Below are 16,460 nucleotides of genomic sequence, written 5' to 3'. Positions count from 1 at the left end.
GTAATAAAGGCTAACATTCCATTAGCCTTCTTCACTGCCTGCTACACTTGCTCATTCACCTTCAGTGACTGATGAACAAGGACTCCTAGATCTCTTTGTATTTCTCCCTTACCTAACTTTACACCATTCAGATAATAATCTGCTTTCCTGTTCTTACTCCCAAAGTGGATAACCTCACACTTATTCACATTAAACGTCATCTGCCAAGTATCTGCCCACTCACCCAGCCTATCCAAGTCACCCTGAATTCTCCTAACATCCTCATCACATGTCACACTTCCACCCAGCTTAGTATCATCAGCAAACTTGCTGATGTTATTCTCAATGCCTTCATCTAAATCGTTGATGTAAATCATAAACAGCTGTGGTCCCAATACCGAGCCCTGTGGCACCCCACTGGTCACCACCTGCCATTCCAAGAAACACCCATTCACCGCTACCCTTTGCTTTCTATCTGCCAACCAGTTTTCTATCCATGTCAATGTCTTCCCATCAATGCCATGAGCTTTGATTTTACCCACCAATCTCCTCTGTGGGACCTTATCAAATGCCTTCTGAAAATCGAGTTACACTACATCCACTGGATCTCCCTTGTCTAACTTTCTGGTTACATCCTCGAAAAACTCCAATAGATTAGTCAAGCATGATTTACCCTTGGTAAATCCATGCTGGCTCAGCCCAATCCTATCACTGCTATCTAGATATGCCACTATTTCATCTTTAATAATGGACTCTAGCATCTTCCCCACTACTGATGTTAGGCTGACAGGACGATTGTTTTCTCCCTCCCTCCTTTCTTAAAAAGTGGGATAACATTAGCCATTCTCCAATCCTCAGGAACTGATCCTGAATCTAAGGAACATTGGAAGATGATTACCAATGCATCTGCAATTTCCAGGGCCACCTCCTTTAGTACCCTAGGATAAAGACCATCTGGACCTGGGGATTTGTCAGCCTTCAGTCCCATCAGTCTACTCATCACTGTTTCCTTCCTAATGTCAATCTGTTTCATTTCCTCTGTTACCCTATGTCCTTGGCCCATCCATACATCTGGGAGATTGCCTGTGTCTTCCTTAGTGAAGACAGATCTAAAGTACTTATTAAATTTTTCTGCCAGTTCTCTGTTTCCCATAACAATTTCACCCAATTCATTCTTCAAGGGCCCAACGTTGTTCTTAACTATCTTCTTTCTCTTCACATACCTAAAAAAGATTTTGCTATCCTCCTTTATATTCCTGGCTAGCTTGTGTTCGTACTTCATTTTTTCTCCCTGTATTGCCTTTTTAGTTAAGTTCTGTTGTTCCTTAAAAATTTCCCAATCATCTGTCCTCCCACTCACCTTAGCTCTGTCATACTTCCTTTTTTTTAATGCTATGTAATCTCTGACTTCCTTTGTCAACCACTGTGGCCCCTTTCCCCCATTTGAATCCTTCCTTCTCCGGGGGATGAACTGATTTTGCACCTTGTGCATTATTCCCAAGAATACCTGCCATTGCTGTTCCATTGTCTTTTCTGCTAGGATATCTGTCCAGTTAACTTTGGCCAGCTCCTCCCTCATGGCTCCATAGTCTCCTTTGTTCAACTGCAACACTGACACCTCCGAGCTGCCCTTATCCTTCTCAAATTGCAAATAAAAACTTATCATATTATGGTCACTACCTCCTAATGGCTCCTTTACTTCAAGATCGCTTATCAAATCTTGTTCACTACATAACACTAAATCCAGAATAGCCTTGTCCCTGGTCGGCTCTCATACAAGCTGTTCCAAGAATGCATCCCATAGGCACTCTACAAACTCCCTATCCTGGGGTCCAGTACCAACCTGATTCTCCCAGTTCACCTGCATGTTGAAATCCCCCATAACTACTGCGACATTGCCTTTGCCAATGTTAACTCCCTATTCAACTTGCACCCAATATCCATACTACTATTTGGTGGCCTATAGACAACACGCATTAGGGTCTTTTTGCCCTTACTGTTCCTCAATTCTATCCACACAGACTCCACTTCTCCTGATCCTATGTCCCCCCCTTGCAAAGGACTGAATCTCATTCCTCACCAACAGGGCCACCCCACCCCCTCTGCCCACATTTCTGTCCCTACAATAGCACGTATACCCTTGTACATTCATTTCCCAGGTCTGATCTCCCTGCAGCCATGTCTCCGTTATCCCACAACATCATAGTTGCCCATTTGCACCTGAGCTTCAACCTCATCTGGCTTTTTCTGACACTTCATGCATTCAGATATAGAATTTTTAGCCCATTTCTCCTCTCTCTGTTTGAATCTCTGCCTATTGTGCTTAACCCAGCTCCCCGAACTCCCATCGGGCTATACAGCCCTAGAATTTTGTTGTCCTTCCTAAATTTACTTATCCTTTCTGCACATTTAACTCCATGTTCCGTCAGACCATCCCTCTGTACATGTGTCCTCCTTATCACTTGTTCCGCCTCACCTTTCTCTACTACACACTTAATATTCCGGAACCGTGTAGTCCCCACCTGTCCTTTATTCTTCATCTCGTTATCCTCTCTCACATTCTGGATCCCCGCCTCCTGCAAATTTAGTTTAGTAGAAATATAGCAAAATAAAACCAGAAATAATTAAATGATAATAAGTGAATTATTCCAAGTGGAAATAAGTCCAGGACCAGCCTATTGGCTCAGGGTGTCTGACACTCTGAGGGAGGAATTGTAAAGTTTGATGGCCACAGGCAGGAATGACTTCCTATGATGCTCAGTGTTGCATCTCGGTGGAATGAGTCTCTGGCTGAATGTACTCCTGTGCCTAACCAGTACATTATGGAGTAGATGGGAGTCATTGTCCAAGATGGCATGCAACTTGGACAGCATCCTCTTTTCAGACACCACCGCCAGAGAGTCCAGTTCCACCCCCACAACATCACTGGCCTTACGAATGAGTTTGTTGATTCTGTTGGTGTCTGCTACCCTCAGCCTGCTGCCCCAGCACACAACAGCAAACGTGATAGCACTGGCCACCATAGACTCATAGAACATCCTTAGCGTCGTCCGGCAGATGTTAAAGGACCTCAGTCCCCTCAGGAAGTAGAGACGGCTCTGACCCTTCTTGTAGACAGTCTCAGTGTTCTTTGACCAGTCCAGTTTATTGTCAATTCGTATCCCCAGGTATCTGTAATCCTTCACCATGTTCATACTAACCCTGACCTCTCCTCTGTACCTACTCCTCAGCATATTAAATCACTGACGAAGGGTCTTGGCCCGAAACGTCGACTGTACTTCTTCCTATAGATACTGCCTGGCCTGCTGCATTCCATCAGCATTTTGTGTGTATTTAATAAATCACTATTCTCATTTCACTCAATGTTTTTAAATAACTAGATCATATTTGGTGTCAAAATGGTTTTTGTAATGCATCTAGTGTGATCTGATCAATTATTCTAGTAATACCCCCATCCCCCTCTATCTATTATCTCAGTCTCTGCGCAGACTGTAATCACTTTCCATAATGCTGTTTAAATTGTAAATACTTCATGGTATTTATGTAGTATTTATGCACTTTCTATTACACATTTTTACTTTAACATCTAACATTATTTTTATATAATTCTTTATTTATAACTATTGGCTTTATTTTTGCTTGTTCCATCCTGACCAACACACCACAGTAATTCCAAAGCACCACACATAAAATTATGGAGGAACTCAGCACGTTGGGCAGCATCTATGAACGTGAATATGAATAGATAGTTGATGTTTTGGACTGAAACCCTTCTTCAGGACTGGGAAGGAAGGGGGAAGATTCCAGAATAAAAAGGTTGGCGGGAGGGGGAAAACGGCTAGCTGGAAGGTGATAGGTGAAGCCAGGTAGGTGCGAAAGGTCAAGATCTGGAGAAAAAGAAATCTGAAAGTAGAGGAGAGTGTGCCATAGGAGAAAGGGAAGGAGGAGGGATTTCAGGAGCCAGTAATAGGCATATGAGAAGTAAAAGGTCAGTGTGAGGAATGGGGGGGGTGGGGGGAGTGGAAAATTATGTTTACCAGAAGGAGAAATTGATGTTCATTCCATCAGGTTATAGGGTACACAGACAGAATACAAGGTGATGCTCCTCCACCCTGAGGGTGGCCTCATCTTATACATTTAAACATTCAAGGTGGAAAAAGTTGATTCTTGATCCTATTGGTTAAAGTAATAACAAACTGTTTTTCATGGGCAATATTTGTCCATGTTGGAATGTTGGAATGCTCCTCTTGCAGGATGTGGGAAGTCCGGTCTCCCTGACAACGATATCTGCAAGACGTGCATCCAGCTGCAGCTCCTAACAGACCGTTAGCTTCCGGGAGGTAGTTACACCTAAGGAACGGGGCAAAGGTAATTGGGTTACCGTCAGGTGAGGGAAGAGGAAATGGCAGGTAGTGCAGGGTTCCCCTGTGGCCATTCCCCTCCAAAACAGGTATATCGATTTGGATACTGTTGGGGGGGGATGGCTTACTTGGGACAAGCTGTGGCAGCCATATCTCTGGCACTGAGTCTGGTTCTGCAGTGCAGGAGGGAAGGAGGAAGAAGAGGAGAGTGGCAGTGATAGGAGACTCCATGGTCAGGGGCACAGACAGAAGATTCTGAGGTCGTGACAGAGACTCCTGGATGGTTTGTTGCCTCCCAGATGCCAGTATCAGGGATGTCTCTGATTGTGTGCACATCAGATCCTGAATGATCAGGATGATCAGCCAAATGTCGTGGTACACATCAGTACCAATGACATAGGTAGAAAGAGTCAGGAGGTCCTGAAGAGTGAGTACAGAGAGCTTGGTAGGAAGTTGAAAAACAGGACCTCGCGGGTAGTAATCTCCGGATTGCTGCCTGTGCCACGTGCCAGTGAGGGTAAGAGTAGGATGCTCTGGCAGATGAAGACGTGGCTGAGAAACTGGTGTAGGGGGCAGGGTTTCCGATTTCAGGATCATTGGAACCTCTTCTAGGGTAGGTGGGACCTGTACAAGAGAGACAGGTTACACCTGAACTACAGGGGGACCAATATACTTGCAGGGAGGTTTGCTAGTGTTATTTGGGAGGGTTTAAACTAGATATGCAGGGGGATGGGAACCAGAATGCCAGAGTAGATAGTGGAATGGGGGTAAAAATAAATGATGTTAGTAGTTCATGCAAAGTCACAAATAGTAAGGTTGTGTGTGGTGGTAATAATCTTCTGAGGTGTGTATATTTCAATGTGAGGAGTATTGTGGGAAAGGCAGATGAGCTGAGGGCCTGGATTGACACATGAAATTATGACATCATAGCCATTACTGAAACTTGGCTACAGGAGGGGCAGGACTGGCAGCTCAATGTTCCAGGGTTCCGATGTTTCAGATGTGATCGAGGCAGAGGGATGAAGGTTGGGGGGCGGTGGTTTTGCTAGTCAGGGAAAATATTACAGCAGTGCTTCAGCAGGACAGATTGGAGGGCCTGTCTACCGAGGCCATATGGGTGGAGCTGAGAAACAGGAAAGGTATGACCACATTAATAGGGTTGTATTATAGACCATCTAATAGTCAGCGAGAATTGGAGGAGCAAATCTGCAGAGAGATAACAGACAACTGCAGGAGACAGAAAGTTGTGATTGTAGGGGATTTTAATTTTCCACACATTGATTGGGACTCCCATACTGTTAAAGGTCTAGATGGGTTAGAATTTGTGAAATGTGTTCAGGAAAGTTTTCTAAATCAATGTATATATGTACCAACTAGGGAGGATGCAATATTAGATCTCCTTTTAGGAAATGAGTTAGGGCAGGTGACGGAAGTGTGTGTAGGGGCACACTTTGTTTCCAGTGATCACAACACCATTAGTTTCAACTTGATCATGGATAAAGATAGATCTGGTTCTCGGGTTGAAGTTCTAAACTGGAAAAAGGCCAAATTTGAAGAAATGAGAAAGGATCTAAAAAGCGTATATTGGGACAGGTTGTCTCTGGCAAGGATGTGATTGGTAAGTGGGAGGCCTTCAAAGGAGAAGTTTTGAGAGTGCAGAGTTTGTATGTTCCGTCAGGGTTAAAGGCAACATGAATAAGAATAAGGAACCTTGGCTCTCAAGGGATATTAGAACTCAGAGAAAGAAGAAGAGAGAGATGTATAACATAAATAGGCAACAGGGAGGAAATAAGATGCTTGAGGAGTATAAAAAGAGTAAGAAAATACTTAAGAAAGAAATCAGGAGGGCTAAAAGAAGACATGAGGTTGCTTTGGTAGTCAGGGTGAAGGATAATCTGAAGAGCTTCTACAGGTATATTAAGAGCAAAAGGTTAGTAAGGGATAAAATTGGTCCTCTTGAAGATCAGAGTGGTCGGCTATGTATGGAACCAAAAGAAATGGGGGAGATCTTAAATGGGTTTTTTGCATCTGTATTTACTAAGGAAACTGGAATGGAGTCTATGGAAACAAGGCAAACAAGTAGTGAGGTCATGGAACTTATACAGATTAAAGAGGAGGAGGTGCTTGCTGTCTTGAGGCAAATCAGAGTAGATAAATCCCCAGGACCTGACAGGGTATTCCCTCAGACCTTGAAGGAGACTAGTGTTGAAATTGTAGGGGCCCTGGCAGAAATATTTAAAATGTCGATATCCACGGGTCAGTTGCTGGAGGATTGGAGGATAGCTCATGTAGTTCTGTTGTTTAAAAAAGGCTCAAGAAGTAAGCCGGGAAATTATAGGCCAGTAAGTTAGACATCGGTAGTAGGTAAATTATTGGAAGGAATACTAAGAGATAGGATCTACAAGTATTTGGATAGACAGAGACTTAATAGAAAAAGTCAGCATGGCTTTGTGTGTGGTAGGTCATGTGTAACCAATCTATTAGAGTTTTTCGAGGAGGTTACCAGGAAAGTGGATGAAGGGAAGGCAGTGGATGTTGTATACATGGACTTCAGAAAGGCCTTTGACAAGGTCCCACATGGGAGGTTAGTTAGGAAGATTCAGTCACTAGGTATACATGGTGAGGTAGTAAATTGGATTAGACATTGGCTCAATTGAAGAAGCCAAAGAGTGGTAGTGGAGGATAGCTTCTCTGAGTGGAGGCCTGTGACTAGTGGTGTGCCACAGGTATCAGTGTTGGGTCCATTGTTATTTGTCATCTATATCAATGATCTGGATGATAATAGACAATAGACAATAGGTGCAGAAGTAGACCATTCGGCCACTCGAGTCTGCACCGCCATTCTGAGATCATGGCTGATCATTCACTATCAATACCCAGTCCCTGCCTTGTTCCCATATCCCTTAATTCCCCTATCCATCAGATATCTATCCAGCTCCTTCATGAAAGCATCCAGAGAATTGGCCTCCACCGTCTTCCGAGGCAGTGCATTCCACACCTCCACAACTCTCTGGGAGAAGAAGCTCTTCCTCAACTCTGTTTTCAATAACTGACCTCTTATTCTCAATCCATGCCCTCTGGTACTGGACTCTCCCAACATCTGGAACATATTTCCTGCCTCAATCCTATCAAATCCTTTAATTATCTTAAACGTTTCAATCAGATCCCCTCTCAATCTCCTCAATTCCAGCGTGTACAAGCCCAATCTCTCTGCCTAAGACAGCCCTGCCATCCCAGGAATCAACCTAGTGAATCTACGCTGCACTTCCTCAATTGCCAGAATGTCCTTCCTTAAACCTGGAGACCAAAACTGTACACAATATTCCAGGTGTGGTCTCACCAGGGCCCTGTACAAATGCAAAATAACATCCTTGCTCTTGTATTCAATTCCCCTTGTAACAAAGGCCAACATTCCATTTGCCCTCTTCACTGCCTGTTGCACTTGCTCATTCACCTTCATTGACTGGTGAACTAGGACTCCTAGGTCTCTTTGCATTTCTCCCTTACCTAACTCGACACCGTTCAGACAATACTCTGCCCTCTTGTTCCAGCTTCCAAAGTGGATAACTTCACATTTATTCACATTGAATGACATCTGCCAAGTATCTGCCCACTCACTCAGCCTATCCAAGTCTCCCTGTATTCTCCTAACGTCCTCTTCGCATGTCACACTGCCACCCAGTTTAGTATCGTCAGCAAACTTGCTGATATAGTTTTCAATGCCCTCATCTAAATCATTGACATAAATCATAAAGAGCTGTGGTCCCAATACAGAGCCCTGTGGTACCCCACTAGTCACCTCCAGCCAGTCTGAGAAACACCCATTCACTGATGCCCTTTGCTTTCTATCAGCCAACCAGTTTTCTATCCATGTTGAAACCCTGCCCCCAATGCCATGAGCTCTGATTTTACTCACCAATCTCCTATGTGGCACCTTATCGAATGCCTTCTGAAAATCTAGGTACACAACATCTACTGGCTTACCCTCGTCTAACATCCTTGTTACACCCTCAAAAAACTCCAACAGATTAGTCAAGCATGATTTGCCCTTGGTAAATCCATGCTGGCTCGGCCTAATCCTATTTCTGCCATCTAGATGTGCCACTATTTCGTCCTTAATAATGGACTCAAGCATCTTCCCCACGACTGACGTTAGGCTAACAGGGCGATAGTTCTCCGTTTTCTCCTTCCCTCCCTTCTTGAAAAGTGGGACAACATTAGCCACTCTCCAATCTTCAGGAACTGATCCTGAATCTAAGGAACATTGGAAAATGATTACCAATGCATCCGCAATTTCCTGAGCCACCTCTTTTAGAACCCTCGGATGCAGACCATCTGGACCCGGGGATTTATTAGCCTTCAGTCCTACCAGTCTACTCATCACAGTTTCTTTCCTAATGTCAATCTGTCTCAATTCCTCTGATATCTTATGACCCTGGCCCATCCATACATCTGGGAGATTGCTTGTGTCCTCCCTGGTGAAGACAGATCCAAAGTACGCATTAAATTCTGTTGCCATTTCCTTGTTTCCCATAACAATTTCTCCCAATTCATTCTTCAAGGGGCCAACATTGTTCTTAACTATCTTCTTTCTCTTCACATAGCTAAAAAAGCTTTTGCTATCCCCTTTTATATTCCTGGCTAGACTTGGCTCATACCTGATTTTTTCTCTCCGTATTGCTTTTTTAGTTAAGATCTGCTGTTCCTTAAAACTTTCCCAATCATCTGTATTCCCACTCATCTTAGCCCTGTCATACTTCTTTTTCTTTAATGCTATACAATCTCTGACTTCCTTTGTCAACCACTGTGGCCCCTTCCCCCTCTTTGAATCCTTCCTTCTCATTGGAATGAACTGCATTTGCATCTTTTGTATTATGCCCAAGAATATCTGCCACTGCTGATCCACTGTCTTTCCTGCCAGGGCATCTGCCCATTTAACTTTGGCCAGCTCATCCCTCATGGCTCCATAGTCTCCTTTATTTAATTGCAACACTGACACCTCTGATCTGCCCTTATCCCTCTCAAATTGTAGATAAAAACTTATCATGTTATGATCACTACTTCCTAATGGCTCCTTTACTTCAAGATCACTTATCAATTCCTGTTCATTACACATCACCAGGTCCAAAATAGCCTCGTTCCTGGTTGGCTCAAGCACAAGCTGTTCCAAAAATACATCCCTTAGACACTCCACAAACTCCCTATCCTGGGGTCCAGCACCTACCTGATTCTCCCAGTCCACCTGCATGTTGAAATCTCCCATAACGACTGCATTACCTTTAGCACATGCCAATGTTAACTCCCTAATCAACTTGTACCCAATATCCACGCTACTGTTTGGGGGCCTGTACACAACACCCATTAGGGTCTTTTTACCCTTACTGTTCCTCAGCTCAATCCACACAGACTCTACTTCCCCTGTTCCCAAGTCACCTCTTGCTAAGGATTGAATCTCATTCCTCACCAACAGGGCCACCCCACCCCCTCTTCCCATATTTCTGTCTCTACGATAGCACGTATACCCTGGTACACTCAATTCCCAGGCCTGATCCCCTTGCAGCCATGTCTCCGTTATCCCAACAATATCGTAGTTCCCCATTTTCATCTGAGCTTCAAGCTCATCTGTCTTATTTCTGACACTACGCGCATTCAAGTATAGAATTCTTAGCCCATTCCTCCTCTCTTTGCTTAAAACACTGTCTACTGTACCTAACCCAGCTCCTTGAACTTCCATCGGGCAAACTGCACCCTGAATTTTGATGACCTTCTCAAGATCACCCAAACCTTGTACACATTTAACCCCATGCACCTTCTGACCAACCCTCTGGATCTGGATCCCTGCCCCCTGCACATCTAGTTTAAACCCCCCCGAGCAGCACTGGCAAATACTCCTGCAAGAATGTTAGTACCCCTCCGGTTCAGATGTAGACCATCCCTTCGAAACAGATCCCAATGTCCCTGGAACAAAGACCAATTATCCAAAAACCTGAACCCTTCCTTCCTGCACCATGCTCTCAGCCTCGTATTAATGTGCATAATCATTCTATTCTTCGCCTCACTCGCACGTGGCACAGGTAGCAATCCCGAGATTGTCACCCTGGAGGTCCTGCCTTTCAGCTTCACTCCTAACTCCCTGAACTCTCTAAGCAGGACCCCCTCACTCACCTTACCTACATCATTGGTCCCTACATGGACCACTACATCTGGGTTCATGCCCTCACTCTCAAGAATAGCCTGCACCCGATCTGAGATGTCCCGGACCCTGGCACCAGGGAGGCAACATACCATCTGAGACTCCCGATCTGCCCCACAAAATCGCCTATCTGCCCCACAAAATCTCCTATCTGCCCCCCTAACTATAGAGTCCCCTAAAACTATCGCTCTCTTCTCTTCCCTCCTCCCCTTTCTAGTTAAGGGTTCAACCTCTGTGCCAGAGGCAGGACCACTACAACTCATTCCTGGTAGGTCATCCCCATCAACAGTATCCAGTACGGTATACTTATTGTTAATGGGAATGGCCGCAGGGGTGCTCTGCTCTCTCTGCCTGCTCCCCCTGCCTCTCTGGACCGTCACCCATCTGCCTACTTCTTGGTTTTTTGGTGTGACTACCTCCTGATAACTCCTATCTATCTCTGCCTCCACCTCCCAAATGATCCGTAGTTCATCCAGCTCCTGCTCCAACTCCCTAACTCGGTCTGATAGGAGCTGCAGCTGGACGCACCTTTTGCAGGTGTGGTCACCAGGGACAACTGTGTCGACCCTGACTTCCCACATACCGCATACGGAGCACACCACTGCTCTGACTGTCTCCCCCATACCTGAACTGGATTGATAGAATAAGTCTAAAAAGCACCGAGCGACCTTACCTTCCTCCCCTCAGCGAGCAATCACACAGGCTTGCCAAAGCCCAGGACTCTGCTTCCACGGACTCCGCTGCCCGCTCTGAAAAGTCCTGCCTTTTAAAGTGCGCGCTCGACGTGGCAGGTTGGATCAGCAAATTTGCTGGTGATTCAAAGATTGGAGGTGTAGTGGACAGTGAGGAAGGTTTTCAAAGCCTGCAGACGGATTTGGACCAGTTGGAGGAATGGGCTGAAAAATGGCAGATGGAGTTTAATGCCGACAAGTGTGAGGTATTGCACTTCGGAAGGTCAAACCAAGGTAGAACATACAAGATAAATGGTAGGACACTGAGGAGTGCAGTAGAACACAGGGATCTGGGAGTACAGATACATAATTCCCTAAAAGTGGTGTCACAAGTAGATAGGGTCGTAAAGAGAGCTTTTGGTACATTGGCCTTTATAAATCAAAGTATTGAGTATAAGAGTTGGAATGTAATGGTGAGGTTGTATAAGACATTGGTGAGACCGAATTTGGAGTATTGTGTACAGTTTTGGTCACCTAATTACAGGAAGGATATTAAAAAGGTTGAAAGAGTGCAGAGAAGGTTTACAAGGATGTTGCCCGGACTTGAGAAACTGAGTTACAGAGAAAGGTTGAATAGGTTAGGACTTTATTCCCTGGAGCGTAGGAGAATGAGGGGTGATTTGACAGAGGTGTATAAAACTATGATGGGTATAGATAGAGTGAATGCAAACAGGCTTTTTCCACTGAGGCTAGGGGAGAAAAAAAACAGAGGTCATGGGTTAAAGGTGAAGGGGGAAAAGTTTAAAGGGAACATTAAGGGGGGGCTTCTTCACGCAGAGAGTGGTGAGAGTGTGGAATGAGCTGCCAGATGAAGTGGTGAATACGGGCTCACTTTTAACATTTAAGAGAAACTTGGACAGGTATATGGATGAGAGGGGTTTGGAGGGATATGGCCCAGGTGCAGGTCAGTGGGACTAGGCAGAAAAATGGTTCGGTACAGCCAAGAAGGGCCAAAAGGCCTGTTTCTGTACTGTAATGTTCTATGGTTTTATGGCAGGTGCCACCATGTGGATTGTTACATAAGAACATAAGAAATAGGCGCAGGAGTAGGCCATCTGGCCGGTTGAGCCCGCTCCATAATTCATTAAGATCATGGCTGATCTGGCCATGGACTCTTCTCCACCTATCTGCCTTTTCCCCATAACCCTTAATTCTCCTACTATGCAAAAATCTAGCCAGCCTTGTCTTGGATATAGTTACTGATGTAGCCTCCACTGCTTCATTGGGCAGAGAGCATCAGAGATTCACCACTCTGTGGGAAAATCAGTTCCTCTTTATCTCTGATGTAAATCTACTCCTCCAAATCTTGAGGCTATGTCCCCTAGTTCTAGTCTCACCTACCAGCAGAAACAACATTCTTGCCTCTATCCTATCTATCCCTTTCATAATTTTATATGTTTCTATAAGATTTCCTCTCACTCTTCCGAATTCCAGCGAGTAGAGTCCCAGGCTACTCAGTCTCTCCTCATTGTCTAACCCCTCATCTCTGGAATCAACTTGGTGAACCTCCTCTGCACCACTTCCAAAGTGAGGATATCTTTCTTCAAGTAAGAAAACCAGAATTGTATGCAGTACTCCAGGTGAGGCCTCACCAGTACCCTGTATAGTTGCAGCATAACCTCCCTGCTCTTAAACTCAATCCCCCTAGCAATGAAGGCCAGCGTTTCATTTGCCTTCTCGATAGCCTGCTGCACCTGCAAACCAACCTTTTGTGATTCATGCACAAGCACTCCCAAGTCCCTCTGCACAACAGCATGCTGCGATTTTTTACCATTTAAATGATAATCTGCTCTTTCATTTTCCTTCCAAAGTGGACGACCTCACATTTGCCAACGTTGTACCCCATCCACCAGACCGGTGCCCACTCACTTAACTATATCTCACTCACTCACTATACCTCTCTGCAGACTCTCCATATCTTCTGCACAATTTGGCTTTCCACTTAATTTAGTCAGCAAATTTAGATACACTACATTTGGTCCCCTCTTCCAGATCAATAATGTATATTGTGGACAGTTGTGGCCCAGCACTGACTCCCATGGCACACCGCTCACCACTGATTGCCAACCAGAGTAACACCCATATATCCCAACTCTCTGCTTTCTATTAGTTAATCAATCCTCTTTCCATGCTAATACATCACCGCCAAATCCATGCATCCTTATCTCATGGATAAGACTTTTATGTGGCAGCTTATCGAATACCTTCTGGAAATCCCAGTAAATAATTCCCACCTGTTTCCCTCTATCCACTGTGCTCCTTATATCCTTATAACTTATAACTCCTTATAACTTAACTCCAGTAAGTTTGTCAAACAGGACCTGCCTTTGCTGAATCCTTGCTGTGTCTCCCTGATGGATCCATTTCTTTCCAGATGCCTTGCTATTTCTTCTTTAATGAAAGCTTCAAGCATTTTCCCAACTACAAATATTAAACTAACTGGCCTATAGTTACCTGCCTTTTGCCTACATTCTTTTTTGAACAGTAGCTTGACATTTGCTGTCTTCCAATCTGCCGGGACCTGCCCAGTCTCCAGAGAATTTTGGTAAATTATCACCAAATCCTCTACTATAACTTCTGCCATTTCTTTTGGTATCTTGGGATGCATTCAACCAGGACCAGGAGACTTATCTATCTTCAGGCCCACAAGTTTGCTGAGCACCTCCTCTTCAGTGATAGCTATTGTACTGAGGTCCTCACTTCCAATTGCATCCATAACATCTCTCTTTGGCATGTTAGATGTGTCTTCCACTGATGCACCATCAATAACTCACACTGAGACGTAAGGCGAGATATCGGCTTTTATTGACTGGAAGAAGGAACCAGGAGTGAGTGTCTATCATACAATGTCTTGGAGACTGAGGCCGAGCGTCAGGCCGCAGATCTCCTTTATACAGGGGCCTGTGGGAGGAGCCACAGGAGCAGTCAGCAGGGGCGTGTCCCGACAGGCACATAGTTCACCACATCCACCATGAATACCAACACAAAATAGTCATTTAAAGCCTTGGCCATTTCCTCATGACCCAATATCATTTCTTCCTTCTTGTCCTCCGAGAGACCAACATCGACTTTAGCCACCCTTTTCTGCTTGATATAATTATAAAAACTTTTACTATCCGTTTTTATATTTTGTGCTACTTTATTTTCATAATCTAGCTTCCCTTTCTTTATTGCTTGCTTAGTGGTTCTTTGTTGCTTTTTAAAGTTTTCCCAATCTTCCTGTTTCCCACTACTCTTTGAATGCATGAGCTTTTAGTTTGATGTCTTCTTTTATTTCCTTAGTTATTCAAGGCAGGCTCTCCCCACCCTTTGTCCTTGCTTTTAACTGGAATATACTTTTATTGAGCACCATGAAAAATCTCTTTGAAAGTCTTCCACTGTTCCTCAGCTGTCCCACCATAGAGCCTGTGCTCCCAGTCTACACTAGCCAAACCCTCCCTCATCCTATTGTAGTCCCCATTGTTTAGGCATAAAACACTGCTTTTAGATTGAACTATTGCATAACATTTCTCATAACATTTGTAAGAGAAATTCAATCATACTGTGATCACTCTTTCCAAGAGGATCCTGAACTACAAGATCACTAATCTTACCTGTCTCATTGCACAGGACCAGATCTAAGATAGCACGTTCCCTTTTAGGTTCAGTAACATGGTGTTCAAGGAAGCCATCACAGATGCATTCTATGAAGTCCTCCTTAAGAATGCATAGACCAACCTGATTCACTCAATCTATGTGTAAGTGAAAGTCCCCCATGATAACTGCTGTTCCACTAAATCAAACAAGAGGAAATCTGCAGATGCTGGAAATTCAAGCAACACCCACAAAACGCTGGTGGAACGCAGCAGGCCAGGCAGCATCTATAGGGAGAAGCACAGTCGATGTTTTGGGCTGAGACCCTTCGTCAGGACAGGCAAAGGGTCCTGATGAAGGGTCTCGGCCCGAAACATCGACTGTGCTTCTTCCTATAGATGCTGCCTGGCCTGCTGCATTCCACCAGTATTTTGTGTGTTCCACTAAATCATACCTCTTTGTACAGATTTATTCCACTGTTATGATCCCAGCCCCCTCCTTTGTGAGAATCGCAAGACCACCCGTCGAAAGGGGGGGGGGGGGTCAGTAGACACAGTAGGAGAGAGAGAGAGAGAAAATCGTGCCAAATTGCAGGTCCTAAGCCAGGGATACAGAATAAAGACAACAGCGACTATTGTCTCATGGAGACCACGTGAAAAGCCCTCGGGCGAGGTGGGCTGGTTGAGAGAGAGATTGCATCATCCCAACCTGATTGACACCTGCGACCCCGTGAGGAAGTATAAAGGAGAGTCTCAGGGGGACAGCCCTTCAGATGCACCCAGAAGACACGAGAGAGTGGTCCCGCAGCAGCGGGAAGCCATTCTGAAGGAAGCCACGTGCATTAGATTCCGGGATTGGAATTTGTGGCTGGAATCACAGAAAACCGCTTTTAACTAACATCGGGGAGAGGAAACCAACACTCCCCCGATTTCACTGAAGATTCATCGAGACTCGGCAAGTTCTTTCTCTTCTCTCCCAGTCTCTCTCTTGGTCGCCCCCACGCAAAACCCAGCGATTTTCAAAGGGCTGAGGCCTGCAGACTTTCAGAGTAACTTTTATATTTCCAACGGACAATCTATTAACCCCTAGACACCAGCAGAGCTCACTTCTTAATGATGGTTATTACTATACCCGCGCTTTAGATTGAATGTTGACGATGTGCACTATCTGAACGTATGTGTTAACCCTACTTTTGTGTCCCTTTATAAATAAAAATGTTTGAAAATAGTGACAACAGACTTCAACAGACGTCTCTATCTTTGCTGGTAAGTTATCCAGTTACGGGATACGTAACACCACAAATTCACTGACCTTGTTTTGAATACTACAAACATTGAAAGAAAGTGCCCTTACACTCACTGTGCTTTTAAAATCTTGTTATCATTTGCACTTGACTTTTCTTCACTCCACTCTTTTCTCTTTTGTTTTTTCTTTATCTTGATGTACACATTTCTTTTTTACTTTATCCATATTTCTTCAATCTGTTGAACACCCCCCCCCCGCAATATTTCATTTAAAGCCCTATCCACAGCCCTAGTAATGTGATTCGCTAGGATCCAGATCCCATCGCGGTTCAGGTGGAGCCCCTCCCAATGGTACAGCTCCCTCCTTCCCCAATACTGG

This window comes from Hypanus sabinus, chromosome 4 (genome assembly GCF_030144855.1).
Source record: "Hypanus sabinus isolate sHypSab1 chromosome 4, sHypSab1.hap1, whole genome shotgun sequence".
NCBI lineage: Eukaryota > Metazoa > Chordata > Chondrichthyes > Myliobatiformes > Dasyatidae > Hypanus > Hypanus sabinus.
The sequence above is the reverse complement of the archived record's forward strand: the minus strand, read 5'-3'. Positions refer to the sequence as shown.